The sequence below is a fragment of the Pseudorca crassidens genome, chromosome 5 (genome assembly GCF_039906515.1).
Source record: "Pseudorca crassidens isolate mPseCra1 chromosome 5, mPseCra1.hap1, whole genome shotgun sequence".
NCBI lineage: Eukaryota > Metazoa > Chordata > Mammalia > Artiodactyla > Delphinidae > Pseudorca > Pseudorca crassidens.
The window spans coordinates 6,719,918-6,734,517 of NC_090300.1; the positions used below are offsets into that span (position 1 = coordinate 6,719,918).

General features: G+C 46.1%; 1 protein-coding gene across 5 annotated transcripts in view; it reads left to right on the forward strand.

Moving 5' to 3' along the window:
- Nucleotides 1-1,153: 1,153 nt before the first annotated feature.
- THRB (thyroid hormone receptor beta) overlaps nucleotides 1,154-14,600 on the forward strand; it is a 386,891-nt gene continuing 373,444 nt past the window's right edge. For 2 of the 5 annotated variants that reach the window (XM_067737346.1, XM_067737348.1), the window contains exon 1: nucleotides 1,154-1,294. The gene's annotated coding sequence lies outside the window, so the exon portion shown is untranslated. Of the gene's footprint in view, nucleotides 1,295-1,911; nucleotides 2,051-14,600 lie in introns of those variants that run through there. The other 3 variants (XM_067737349.1, XM_067737347.1, XM_067737345.1) reach the window with 2 other exon arrangements.

Below are 14,600 nucleotides of genomic sequence, written 5' to 3' on the forward strand. Positions count from 1 at the left end.
CGGGGCAGGCTTCTCCGCCAGTGGCCAGCTTTTCACCCACAGTTAGCCACCAGGGGGCCGCCTGTTTGGATCAAATGGTGCAGACTCCACAGCTTTCCTCCAAACCAACCAAAACATCCCGGGCAGCTTTGGAGCAAAGCCCAGGAACTTAGCTGCAAAAGGAGAACAACTTCTCTCCAGCTACAAACCCTGCAAGTCCTAGGCTGCAGCCTTGTTAAAAGAGTGCAGAATAAAGCACGGATTTCTTGTCAAGGACCCAGGGGAAACAGAGTCCGTGGAGTCTGAAGGGAGAGGTCCCTCCCTCTCGCCAGGGAGCCTTGGGGTCTGCGACTCCCTCTCTCTCGACCCGCGCGCTGAAACTCTGTACTCAACAGCAGAAGCAGTTTCTGAATTCTTGACCGTTGTGGTAGTTCACGCTGTCAGTAGGCTTCTCATCCGTTTCCCTGGGACGCTCACAAGAATTGGGAATAAAACACGTCACCGGCTGGAAATTAGAAAACTCTCCAATAAATCATTGTTCAGACAGTTGAGGCTAAAAAAGCCACTGTCAAAACGGTTCGTTATACTAATACTCGTGTATATTGAATAATGAAGTCGGAATTATTTTGATATTATCTATAAGAAAATCATTGTACTCTGCCGTCAAAATAGGTTTATTGTAACCCTAGCCTCCGACCGATGACGTTTTAATCTTCTTGGGTGCTCAGGATTTTCACAAGCATGCTTCCAGCCCAGGACGCAGCAGCCTGCTTGCTTTTCTCGTAGCCTGAACCCTTGGCGTTCAGGACTGGGGGTGGGGGTGGGGGGATTTTAGAAGCTCATATTTGACCGGGGCAGGACTTTCCAAGAGTATAAATTATTTTTGTCTTCCGGGTTTTATTTGTCCATGTCCAGGGCAAAGACAAATGAACAGGGCGGCCCTCCTGGAACCTGCGGAGGGTCCCCACCCTGCGCCCGTCTCCCAGGATGTGCCGGGTGGTGTGGAGGGGGTGTTTCCTTCAGGCGCAAGCCGGGTATTTTTTGCAAACTTTATTCCCGGGGGTGGCGATGATGGGGAACGCCAGACGCCCGGCGGGAGCGAGGCCCCGGGAGGAGCCAGATCGCCGTGTCGGCCCGACACGCGCCACAAGTGGTTCGCAGAAGGAGGGAGGAGCGCGGCGGCCCGGGCCAAGAGGAGCCCGTGCTTCTGGAAGTCACCCTTCCTCGGCCCCGTGTCCCTCGTCCCCCCGTCCCTTCCTCTTTGCCGACGAGAGGAATGACGCCCAAGCCCGAACCGCCGTGCGCACGCAACCTGGTGGGTGGACGCGCGCCACCAACACCGCCGCGACATCGCCACCCAGGGAGGACTCCCAGGGTGGAGGGCACGGCCGGGACGGGGACGAGGGGGAGCCCGCACCTGGGGCGGCAGGTGCGGAGGCGGCGAGCCGGGCGGCGCGTGAGGGGCGCGCTGGGCAGGGGGCGCGGGCCGGGGAGCGGCGGACGCGTCCGAGCTCCGGGCCGGGGCCGGGCGGTAGTGTCGGGGGCTGGCGGGCGGGCGGCCGGGCCGGCGGGGGACGACGGCGGCGGGGCGCGCGGCCGGGAGGCCATTTCCTCGCGGCGCCCCTGGGGGAGCCCGAATGGCCTGCTCCCGGCCGCCACCGCCGCCGCGCGAGTCGGACCGCCGGGCGGGCCGGATGCAAAACCAGGTCACCGGTTGGCAGAAGCGGCGCGGAGGGGCGCCGGGGCCGGAGGAGGGCAGCGGCCGGGAGCCGGCCGGGCGCGCGGGCCCGAGAGGCGGGGACTCGGCGGCCGGGCCGCGCTCGCTTCCTGCGCCTATAAAAGTGGAGCGGCCCGGGCGGGCGGCGCGGCCCCGGCTGCGGCCGCCCCTCTGCGCCCGGGGAGTTGACATTCTGCAGGACTCGCGCGACGTCCCGTCGCCGGCGCTCCCCGGGACCCCGCCGCCGGGAGGAGGGGGCGGAGGAGGGTGGAGACTGCGGGGCTTGGCCAAGGAAGGCGCACATCCTCAGGCGGGCGGCCGTGACGCGGCGGGGATTAACTTTGCATGAATAATGTGAGTGCGCTGGGGAAGGAGACCTTCTGCTCCCGGGCTCGGGCAGCGCCCGCAGGCGGCCTTCCCCGGGCAGGGGCGCCCGACCCGGCAGGCTGGAGGACACCGGTAATTTGGCCGGAGGACGGCGCGGAGGCGGGGGTGCGGGGGAGGGGGCGACGGTCCCCGCCGTCCGGGGGGTGGGCAGGAGGGCGACGGGGGTGTCGCGGGAACCACACGGGGTGCGAGCGGCGACGCCGGGCGCGCAGGCGCGCGCGGGCGGGCGTGGGTGGGGTGTCAGCCGCCCTGGTACCCGCCTCCGGGGGTTCGCGCCCCGCCTGGGGGTAGGAGGTGCCCTCTCCGCCCGGGCACCGCTCGGGGAGCCGCGGCGTGGGCAGCGGCGGAGCGGGGCGGCTGGGGCGGCGGTGTTCCTCAAACCCCGAGCCCGGCTGTTGACAGCCTCCTTGTGACATGGAGTTTGGCATCCTCAGCGCCGAACCGAGTGGAAGTTTCCATGATGAGGAAGTTCTGTGACACGAGGGTTCGGAAAAGGTTGGCAGACACCGGGGCTGGTGGTGGGGCGGGGGTGTGTTTGTGGAGGCGGTTTAAAGGGACTGTGGGTCCCCCATCGCCCCTGTTCTCCTGCCCCGGAACTCCGGGCTTTGAGAGGGGACCGATTCTGCGGGTGGCGTGCCCTGGTGCCCGTGCCTGGCGACTTGGCTTCTCCCCACCTCCCCGGGGAATGGGGGGCGACGTCGCTCGCCTCCCGGTTCGCGCTTCTTGCTTCGCTTCTCTTGACGCAGCATCTTCCCCTGGGGCCCCTCGAGTCGGTTCCGGTCCCCGAGTTGTGCCAGCTGCATGGTCGCCACCCCACCCCGGGCACCCCTCGGAGAAGGACTCATTGGGGGAGTTTTTACTCCAGGTGGATTTGGCCCTTCTCGGCTGCAGTTGTCATTTGTATTTGCCGGCGACCATTGTAGGCTCAGTATTAGTGCTAATTCTTAAGCCTTCTGATTTGTTTTAATGGGGGCGGGGTGAGTGTTTTGTTTACGGAAGGCTCAGTGTATAATTTTTCCCCAAATGGGAAATTTTACAGGAAGGGTCTAGAAGCATAACAGTTAGTGAAGTGAGTGAAAGAGAGACAAGAGTTTACCTGGGCAGAAAAGCGCAGACTCTACGTCGGCCCCGCTTCGCACACGTTGAGAATTTGTGAAGATTCAAACACTAAGCCTCATCAGTAAATAAATGAAACAGAGTCTTCCCTTTAGCATGTTATTGTTCTTAGGTGCCAGTGAGAGTCAGTTTTAAAGACCCGTTTTGAAGTTCAAAAAATGAAGCATTCCTTGGACAGCGTATTAATACCAGAGCACAGCAGTTTCTCATAGTGATACATGTATTGGGTGATGCAGACCTGCTGGACAATAGCTTTGCCTTCTTTTAGTTTCGTATGCGTATTTACATTTCAATAATATATAGCATGCTGTGCATTGCAAGGTAATACAAATTGCGTTTTAGTCAAAATATTCCATGATTCAATCTGAATATTCACGGTGAGGGATCTGCTCCCTAATTGATTTCTGCTTACCTTTTATTATGAAACAAGTCAGGGACTAGGAAATATGAAAGAAGAAGGTGTTTTGATGAAAGTTATTTTGAGCAGTGGACGTTTTCAGGAGTTTTCATGCCAGTTGGCTAAGCGTTTTAATTGACTCCAACAGAAATTCAATACTAAGCGATTTGTTTGGGCTGGGATATGGGATATGGGAAGGTATTGGTGAACAATCACTTATTATTTGTGCACGTTGAAAAGATACCATCAGAATCTTATTTTTAGTGAATTTCAAAGTTTTATTATGTATTGGAAGTGGTATCATCTGCTAGTAAATATGATTTGCTTCTCTTTTCCAACAAGTGAAATAAGTGATACTGAATTTAGCCCTAGACTTTTTTTTTTTTAAAATGAAGCAATTCCTGTTGGCATTACAAGGCAAAGGCATAATTTTATTGACATTGGAACATTATAAAGTAACTGACCTTTAAAAGAGGAATAAACATTCCATTTTCCCTCCTTTTAGATTCTTTGTAGTAAATCCTACCACAGAGATGAATTAAGGCAACTTCCTTTTCATTTAGCATCTTTGGGGAAAGGAGATTTCTTAAAATTTCCTTAAGAGCAGAGAAAGTTGTGGATCCTTTTCCTTTCCTGGGCTTTTTGCAGTCGTTTGAAGCACAGGGTGTGTGGACCCACAAATGGGATTGCACCTTTCTTTTTTTAGTAAGCTCATCTTTTTGATGGAAATCAGAGTAAAGGTGATTGGTTTCTTCAGCTCCTTTTTGTCATTTTATTGTAAGATTATGTGTTACTTCTTTAAAAAGCCCTCCCCTGACCATTGGAGCAGAGGCAGCCTCCCATTCCTTCTCAAAGCCATGGCATTGTTTTTTGCTTCCTTTTTTTTTCCTTCCTTGGTCTTATTTTCCATCTGAATTGTTCATTTCAGTTGCTACTTGTTGAGTACCTGTCTAGACTATAGAGTCCTTGAGAAAAAGAATCTTGACTGTCTCGTTCACTCGTGATTCTCTGGCATCTTGAACAGTGCTTGGCACACAGTAGGTGCTGGATAAATCTTTGTTGAATAAATAGATGGCTGTGCCCAAACACTGTGTTCCAAAAAATACCTGACTAAGCATCTAACTGTGTACCAATTGGATGCGCCAAGATCTGTGCCTGTGTATGTGTGTGTGTGTGCCATGTATATATGGTTCGATTTTTATCTCTCTCTTTTTTTTTTTTGGATACGAAAGCTAGCCCTGCTCTATGTAGTGACAACGCAGAGAGTTATTTCTGTGAGTTCTTCCTGGGGGCGTTTGCCTTGAGTACATGGAAATCCTCAGCAGCAGTTTGTCTTACATGGTACCTTGATTCCCTGAAGACACTGACCTTCAGCTCCCTGGGTTTCAGCAGAGTCTTTATGAGTTCCAGAGGCATTGTCAGTGCGGAGAGTGAAATTCCAGGGAACAGACATCACTGGGTGATAGCGATGCCTTCTCACTCAGCATGTTCTGTTGGTGCCTTTGGCCTTGGCAGCCCTAAGGGGACCAAGGGCATGTCGTGGTATAGCTGGTCTACAGAAGTAGATGTTGGGGAGGGCGTGAACGGGACTGTCAGGAACCAGCACAAGATAGAAATATCCCTTGGTAGTAGATTAGGAAGCAACCTAGTGGTTACCCTATGGGTAAGTTACGTCAGTCAACCTCTCCCCTTTTCCCTTTTCTGCACTTCATGAACAGATTCTGAACCTGATGATGGTGGAAATATTTCACTATCTGAGTTTCCAAGTGACCGAGGTATGACACACAAGGGGTCATCTTCAAATGAGCTATTCATGGAAACTCTTGTGACAACTGAAACTAAAAGGAAATTACAGTTGATGGTTCTGGTCATTTGTTTTTGTTTGTAGAGTATTGGCTTCCAGAAATGTGTCTCAGTAAATGCATAGTAAAAATCCCGCAAAGTGACGAGACTGGTAAAAATGGCAAAGGAGGAGAGATCAAAATCTTGTAGAGGAGTACAGATAATCAAACTGAAATCGTAAGTGCTTACTGCTTTTCAGTATTTAATTTAGCTCTGAGCTTCTCAGTAGCCAAGTTAACAGAAGCAAATGCAGAGTGGAAGCATTGATGTGGCAGGTAGGCCTTGAAGCTGTAAGGATAGATCAGATAACATTTGTAGAGTGCTTACCATGGTACATGGCAACTAGTATCTGCTCCTATGAAATGTCAGATCATATAATGGCCAATACTTGAACTTCATTTCTACGGAAAATGAAGTAAAATTCTTTATATGGTCAAGTCTTTTACCAACCCTCGAGGGAAAAAAATGCAGAAGGCGTAATAATGGAAAGTCACCCAGTGGGACTTTATCTTTGGGGGTCTGAGGTCCCATTGCCCCGCAGAGGAGATTCGGGACGCCGTCCCCTGTGCAGAAGTAGAGCTCAGAAAACCTAGAGGAATGAATGGTTAGCATGTTCTTTAGGCTGACTTCCTCAAATATCCAGTATCTCCGCCAAGCTTTTAAACTGGAACAGTCTGTGGGATGGGACAGCCAGGTACTTGAAAATGACCCTATGGCCATAAACCTCTCTCAACGGGTGGCCTCCATGCTTTGTGCTTTAGCCTGTACAGTTATCACCCTGCAGGGCGGTGTGTTTGTTTTTGTTTCATTTCTGTCTTCCCCTCTGAACTGTGGTGATGGGCTATGGGTTTACTCATCCTTGACTTATAGCACCTAGCAAAGGCTTTGACACATGGGCACAAGGGAGAAGCTCATTGGACGAATGAATGAGAGGGGGAGAAGGGGAGACGCTTCTCTCTCTTTTCTGATAGTGTATCAGGTGTCATCTTCTGTCTTAGTTTTGCCCATTGTGAATGTTTGCTGCCTGGATTACATTGTATGTCCATATCACAGCAGGGTAGTTTGCTAGAAGGGCTTGTTCTAGTGTCTGAGCTGGTTGAGCAATAGATGGCAGGTGAACTCCTTGCTTTATTTAAAGTGATTTTCATTACTTGATTTGATTCCTCATTCAGTCTACAAAAATTTGTGTACCTCGTATGTGTCTGGGCCTGTTTTTGCAGCTCAGTGTGTAGCCTAGTGAGCTATGAGACAATATGCATATGTTAATGCAAAGGGATTCTGAAGTGGTCTCCACTGGGATGGAATGGATATGCCTATCGGGGTCCCTCGTATGGCCCCCTAGGTGACATAAAGTTCTTTTAATCTGAGGATGTGATGGTTTTGTGGGTTGTGTCGCCCATGTGTATTAGCGTAAATTGCAGTGCGATTCACCCGGCACTGTCTTGGGATTCATGCGGTGTGGGGTTGAATACATTTAGGCTGGTGAGTCTTCTGATTCAGGGTGTTCGCTCTCCACCTTAAGTTCCCAAAGTGTTCGTCAATTACAGCATTTAAGCAAATGGGGGAGGGGAGGCTATCCAGATCACTGAGTCACAGATAACCTATTTCTCTATCCTCCTCTCGGGAATCGGGCCAGCTGACAGTGAGAATCGTGATCTACATTTAATGCTAATGTTGCCTGTCCATACTGTCCTAATTTCCAGGGACTTTGGATCTTTATGTACTGGCAGCTCTTCCTGTGCAGTACTATTTTTACTGAGTAAGAAACTGAGCTCTGCTGTGAACTTAAGTATCTTTTTCCAAATGGCAAGTCAGGAGTGCCTGGAATTTGGACCCAGGAACCTTGACTGTCCCAGGAAGCATATTGTAGCCTTTTCATCATGATAGACACTCTAACATATACGTATACATATACACATAATATACATATACGTATGTATACGTGTATACAACACATACAATAATATGTATATCATGATATGCAACGTGTCTATAACAGTATAGTAATACGTATAATAACATATGCATACATGTGTGTGCCTGTGCGTATGTGTGTGTGCGTGCTGAGAGTGGACTGTGGATGGGGCACATATAACAATTAGAAAAGGACTGATCTGAACTAATTACTCATTCAACTTCCTCTTTCTAATAAAAGAGATCTTAAGGATTATGCCTTCTCTTCTGGGATCAAGAACGTAGGGGTTTATTCAAAAAGTCATGAGTGATAACCTGATGAAAGCAAAAGCTTGGACAAAGGAATGTTAATTGACAGCAGGTATGTCTTCTTCATCTGGGAAGTACACTTGTGTGATTCCTCTGGAGACCCAGGAGTGTTCATGATGAAGAGAGTGGAGAAGACAGTCCTGGTTTTGGTGGCAGACTGTATGATTGTGGCATCCAGGGCCCACTGAATATTCTGTCTCTTGTGACTTGTGTTGTTCCATGGTTCTCAAGATGGTTCAGATATACTTTCCCCTCTTTTGTTTCTCTTAAGGCTCTGTTTTCCCCAGATTTCAGCCACGGTTGTACAGAACAGGTGCTCAAAAAATCATGATTGATATTAGCAGTCATGACATTCCTGGGTTCGGTTTAGCTTTTTCGTGTTGCTCTTCCATATGCGGCAATGTCTCACCACTTGCATGTCCATACATGCAGAGTCTGCCTCTGTGACAAGTGCGTGTCATGTTCTCACATACAGTGAAAAAGGCACTGCTCGTCTCTGGCGTCAGCTGTGGTTCCCATGGCAAGAAATGCCACAGTTATGCTGATGTCCCCAGCTACACATCCTGTCATCACTTTTAGGCCTTCTCCCTACTCCTAAATGTTTCGGCAGATCTTCGTCAGATTTAACTTTTTATTTGTTACTCTATGGGAAATCCCGAGTTTAACAACTTAACGCAAGCATTCTCAGAGTCTACATTTATGCTTGTGTGCATGTGAATCTCCAAGAGGGAGAGCAGGTACCAAAACTTACTGGGTCAGCATATTCTTTGTGTGTGTGTGTCAGAAACCACAAACGACTAAAGTTCAACGCAGAAGGTTGTGAGGAATAGTTCATAGTACTGCACTTAAAAAATTGAGTACAATTTGTTTTAACTAGCCCCACAGCTGAACCTTTGTGCTCTTCTGTAGAAAATCTATCAGTTTGTATTCAGCACTGATTAATGCCGCCATTGTTGAAGTGTTTGTGATTATGTAAAAATCAGGCTAACTGGCCGTTACTTCAAAAATATTATAATCATAAAATATATCTTTCCTTGACTTCATTTCTGGTATTTAGGTACATTAATTTCCGTAAGACAGAGAATGGGTTATTTCTGCCATATATGTGTTTGTTTACTTTTTTGAATTTCACCTAAGCTTCATTGTAATTTCTACCCCAAGCATCTGGAAATCTAGAATAATGTATTTATATTGGAATTGTAGTTACAACAGGGGGAAGCATAAGGTTGTATATTCTTGTATTATTTGTCTTTTATATAAGAAATAGAAACCAGGGGAACCTTATACAGGAAATCTTTTTTAAAACAATTTAAGTTATGGCCTATGTGGATGATGAACATGTCAATTTATCCTGTAGTGTAGTAGTTGTAAGGGACTCTTGAAAAAATATAATGCTAGGCATTTGGCTTATTAATTTAATCTCACACTATAGATTCGTAAATGTGACGTATTGCTAACGTGAAGGCATCCTCTGGAATGTACTCTGCATGCATTCATTTGCTGTTAATTAAGAAGCTGTGTTCAGATTTATCTTTATTGAAGTTGTCATGAAAACCAAGGCGTAAAATAAGGAAACTTGCTTCTTTTCTCCTGGAATCTGTCCATCCCTCCACCCATTCAACCATCCATCCCTCCATCCCTCCACCCATTCATCCATCCATTCCTGCATCCATCCCTCCACCCATCCATCCATCATATATGCACTGGGCATCTACTGGGTACCAGGCTCTATAGTAGGTTCCAAGACACCATGGTGAACATTTAAAAATCCTTGCTGTAGAGATACTCAGAGTCTCCTGGGTCAATCAACAGGAGTTAATTTAGTGTAGACCAGTGTTTTTCAGCCTCTGAACTATTGACATTTGGGGCCGAATAATTCTTTCCTTTGAGGAGCTGCACTCATTACTGTAGGATGTTTAGCAGTATCACTGACCTCTACCCACTAGATCCCAGTAGCTCCCCCGACACGCCAGTTGCAGCAAGGAAAAATGTCTCCAGATATTGCCAGATGTCTCATGGGCAGGAAAGTCACCCCCACTGACAACCACTGGTGTCGAGTTAAGAGCCAGAGCTGCAGAGTGGGGATGTGTGGATTCATGTCTTGGCTTCCCCTGGCTTCATTACACTTGCTTGGTTTCCTCATCTATAACATGTGAAGATTAAATGAAATAGTGTAGCACTTGACCTGCAATTCAGTGTTCCTAAATATTAGCTCTTCCTAGTGGTGGTAGAATTAAGGCTTCAACTGTTACGATCAACTACAATATTGATAAGCTCTGTGATGGAGTAAGTACAGTGTACAGTGGGGACCCATAGTCCGGAGTGGGGAGAGTTCTAGGCAGTAAGAACACCATATACAAGTGCATGAAATGGAATAAAAGTATGAAGCATTTGGGAAATTGCAAGGAGCTTAGTCTGACGTGCACAGGGCAAAAAATGAAGCCGTAGGAGCAGGTAGAAGCCACATGATGAAGACTTTCCAGACCAAATAAGGAAGATGGACTTTATCTTGACAGCATGGAGAGACGAAGGAATGGTCAGCACATCAGATTTTTATTTTAGAAGGGCTCTTGGGGATAGGTCTTGAGTGGGACAGAGACTGGAAATGGTGAACCCAGTTAGAAGTTCTAGAATAATACACTGAGAGAGGATGGCTGCTAGAACAGAGGCAGTTATATGTTGCTGTGAAGTCTTTGGGAACAGATTTCCTTTTCTCTAAGATGTGGCAAATTTTTAACATTTAATTCCAATAAGGCATATTTTTAGCAAGCTGGCTCTACATTTGGGGGAATTTCAAGTTTAATTTGAAAGCAGATTACATGATAGGTTCTCTTTAAAGTGTTTTCAAATGAAGCTTAATTTAAAAACTATCTCACAGCCTATTTGTCGCTGTTATTACTCAAGGATTTCTCTGCTCTTAAGTGCTGATTTTTCTACCTGATAGGGATTTTATTTCTTTAATGATCGAAATTAGAGATGGGTGGAGAGTATGAATCCATGAATGAATGAATGATAGTGACCTTATAGAAATACCACCTAATTTAGAATGAGAATATTTTGGACAAGTCTCTTCACTTATCTGAGCTTTCATTTCCTTAGTCATGAAATGGTAAGGGTAGATAAATTAGGTAATTTCAAAGTTATCCTTAGTCCGGGCATCATCAGGATTAACTTCTTCATATTGCAAATTTTAGTTTTTAAAAATATTGCAAAATATTTTACAAAAGTAGACTTAGCGTCAGAGACAGCCCTACCTGGGGTAATATAAAGTCAACAATGATTTCTTTTCCTTTTACATTCCCTTAGCGTGATGACTTCTTATCATTGTTTGGTCTTATTTCTTAGTAATCCCAAACAGATTTTCTACAAATATTTTCTATAATAGGCCATATAATAAATATTTTCAGCTTTTCAGGACTACTCAGCTCTGCCCTGTAATGCAAAACCAGCCATAGATAACATGTAAGCAGTCATGGCTCTGTACCAATAAAACTTTATTTACAAAAACAGAAGGTGGGTTGTAATTTGCTAACACCTACTAGCTGAGCAGAGTCCAACAGAAATATAATGTGAGCCACATAGGTAGTTTAAAATTTTCTAGTAGCCATGTTACAAATGAGTAAAAAGCAACCAGTGAGTTTGACCTCAATAGTATATTTTATTTCATCCAAAAATTATTAACATATAATCAATACGAAATACCAATGAGATATTTTGCTTTTTGTATTAAACCCTTAATATCTGGTGTATATTTTACATTTGTAGCACATCTCAATCTTGACCTAGCCACATTTCAAATGCTCAATGGCCATTAGTGGCTAGTAGCTGCTAGAACTGGGCAGGACAACTTTAGCCTTAAAAATCTATCGTTCTAGGGCTTCCCTGGTGGCACAGTGGTTAAGAGTCCGCCTGCCGATGTAGGGGACATGGGTTCGTGCCCTGGTCCGGGAGGATCCCGCATGCTGCGGAGCGCCTGGGCCCGTGAGCCATGGCCGCTGAGCCTGCGCGTCCGGAGCCTGTGCTCCGCAACGGGAGAGGCCACAGCAGTGAGAGGCCCGCGTACCGCAAAAAAAAAAAAAAAAAAAAAATCCATCGTCCTATCAAATTCCATGCAAAAATAAATTGTATACATTATTTCAAGTGATTGAGACACTTAAGTTTTTCTTGCCACGTACATTGGTTAGGAAAACACTATCTACACTTTGAAATAAAATTGAAAATGCATGGGAGCTAAAGAAGGTAGAAGTTTATCTTTCACCCATGTGAAGTTGAAAATTGCGGTTCCTGATTAGCTTGGGGACTCTGCTCTATGGCGATTCTGAGGAATCCTGATTCCTTTGGTCTTGGGCTCCTCCATCTCCAGCTCAAGGCTTCCAAGGCCATGTCTTCACTGCATCAGACCCCTGAGAAGGCAAGAGAGTGCAGAAACACACCAGCCTCCTAACTGCCTCCGCTTGGAAGTGACCCAGAATCATTTTGCTCTGATTCCACTGGTGAGAACAATGCCGTGCCCACCTCCCGCTGAAGAAAGCAGGATGAGAGATACAGCCCCTGTCTCACAGCTGCTTTTCTGCGATGCCTCTGTGCTGTAGAAGGGGAAGGGGAGCCGGAACATTTGGTGGCCAGTGAACTGTCTTTGCCACCCTGTGTAATTCTGTTTTTCAGTTCTTCTGAGGCTCTCCTCACAGCACTGTCTTCGTACTTCTGGAGGCACTGGCAAGTGATGGAAACATCCCGATAGCAATGACATAACCCAGTTCTGGGTTTTGGTGCAGTACCACCCTCCTAGCTGACCCAGTTCTGTTTCCTCACTTTCTGCTCACTTTTACGAGATGGGTCATCATTCATCTGGCTACACCCGGCTTTCCCTTTTAGTCTTTGATCATCATTTTGATTTTCTTGATAGATCTCTGTGGGTCATAACATGTACATAGTGTTGGGAGTTTACTGATCAATCCTGGTATAATTGGCACATTATGAATGTGCTGATTTTTTGAAAGGAAACAAATTTAAAGTAGAGCTATCAGGAAGCAGAGGGCAGAGCCGATTCTTGGTGTGTTGACAGAGGAATTGAAGTCCTTTTCCTGGAATCATTCTGCAGAGCTTTAGACAGTTTAAATAAATGGCTTATTACATAATGTCTTGACTAAAAATAGCAATTTTCCTAGTATTTATTCTACTTATCATTCCTTACTACAATGGGGAACGCTCTTTTTTAGTCAAAAAGGATATTTGCTTGTTTTCTTTCCAAATTGTAAATGTGCTTGATCAGATATTCATCCAGTTCTACAGAAGTGCCTCTGGCGAAGGAAATGTTAGAGGGGCATGAATAATAAAAGTGAGGTAAAGGAAAAGAACAAAGAAGCTCTTTCCTTCGAACGTTGTGAAAACGTACTTAATTATTATTAAAATGTCTTAATCTGAGAGTAAAGAAACACTTGCCAAGTGCACATGTGTTTTAGATTATGAAGAAATAAGACCAAGTGATCAGAAGTATCATGTTAAGGACCTGTAAAAGGAAAAGAAAGAACTGTTTGCCTTTATATTACCCGAGGTAGGGCTGTCTTTGACTTCAAGTCTATTTTTGTAAAATATTTTGCAATATTTTTGAAAATCAAAATTTGCAATATGAAGAAGTTAATCCTGATAAAGTACCTCTCAGGTACAGAATCCAGCTAATTCTTTTTTTTTTTATTGTAGTTGATTTGCAATGTTGTTTTCATTACTGCTGTCCAGCAATGTGATCCAGTTATACATATATATATATATACATATATATACACACACACACACACATTCTTTTTCATATTCTTTTCCATTATGGTTTATCACAGGATATTGAATATAGTTCCCTGTGCTATACAGTAGGGCCTTGTTGTTTATCCATCCTATACATAATAGTTTGCATCTGCTAATCCCAGCCTCCTACTCCATCCCTCCCCCAACCCCCTCCTGCTTGGCAACCACCAGTCTGTTCTCTATGTCTGTGAGTCTGTTTCTCTTTTGTAGATGGGTTCATTTGTGTCATATTTTAGATTCCACATGTAAGCGATATCATATTTGTCTTTCTCTTTCTGACTTACTTCACTTAGTATGATCATCTCTAGTTGCATCCATGTTGCTGCAGATGGCATTATTTTGTTCTTTTTTATGGCTGAGTAACATTGCATTGTATATATGTGCCACATCTTCTTTATCCGTTCTTCTGTCGATGGACGCTTAGGTTGCTTCCATGTCCTGGCTACTGTGAATAGTGCTGCTGTGAACATTGGGATGCGTGTATCTTTTTGAATCCAGCTAATTCTTGATATTCCATAATAAAGAAGGAATCATTTTCTCAGTAATCCCCAACTTGTTCCTGGCTCATCACTGGGTTCCTTGGGGCTCAGAGTAACCTGCAGTGTGGGCACCAGTCATGTCCTATTTTAAAGTCCTGTCACAGAGCAGGGAGGAGAGACACCCTCCCCGCTTCCCTTAGAGGCCAAGTGTGTTGTGGGGAGGGTGGAAGCTGAGGGTCCTGGGTCCTGGACTGGTTGAGAGCTGGGGCACTGGAGAGAGATCAGGAGTTACGGGTGGGTGGCGGACATCCCTACAGGTGCTGAGTTGGCTTTGTCCCCTTCTAGCTCGTGGTCTCTCTGGCAAGTGAGTTAACCACCTTGAACTTCAGTCACCTCACCTATGCAGTGAAATAATATTGGTACTTACTTGACGGCATCATAGAGGAGATTGAGTGGAATCGAGTTTATGGACTGCTGAGCCCATCCATAGTGCCTGGGGAGTGCCCAGTACATGGGAAACAATTTTATCATTATCTTATTATTACAAAAATTGTAAAAGTGATGGTATTCAGTCAGCCTTCACCCTGGAAGTACGGAGCTTGATTGTCCAAAAGGCAGGAGATCAAAGAGAGAGACCCAAAAGTCAACCTGCAAGTTTCCT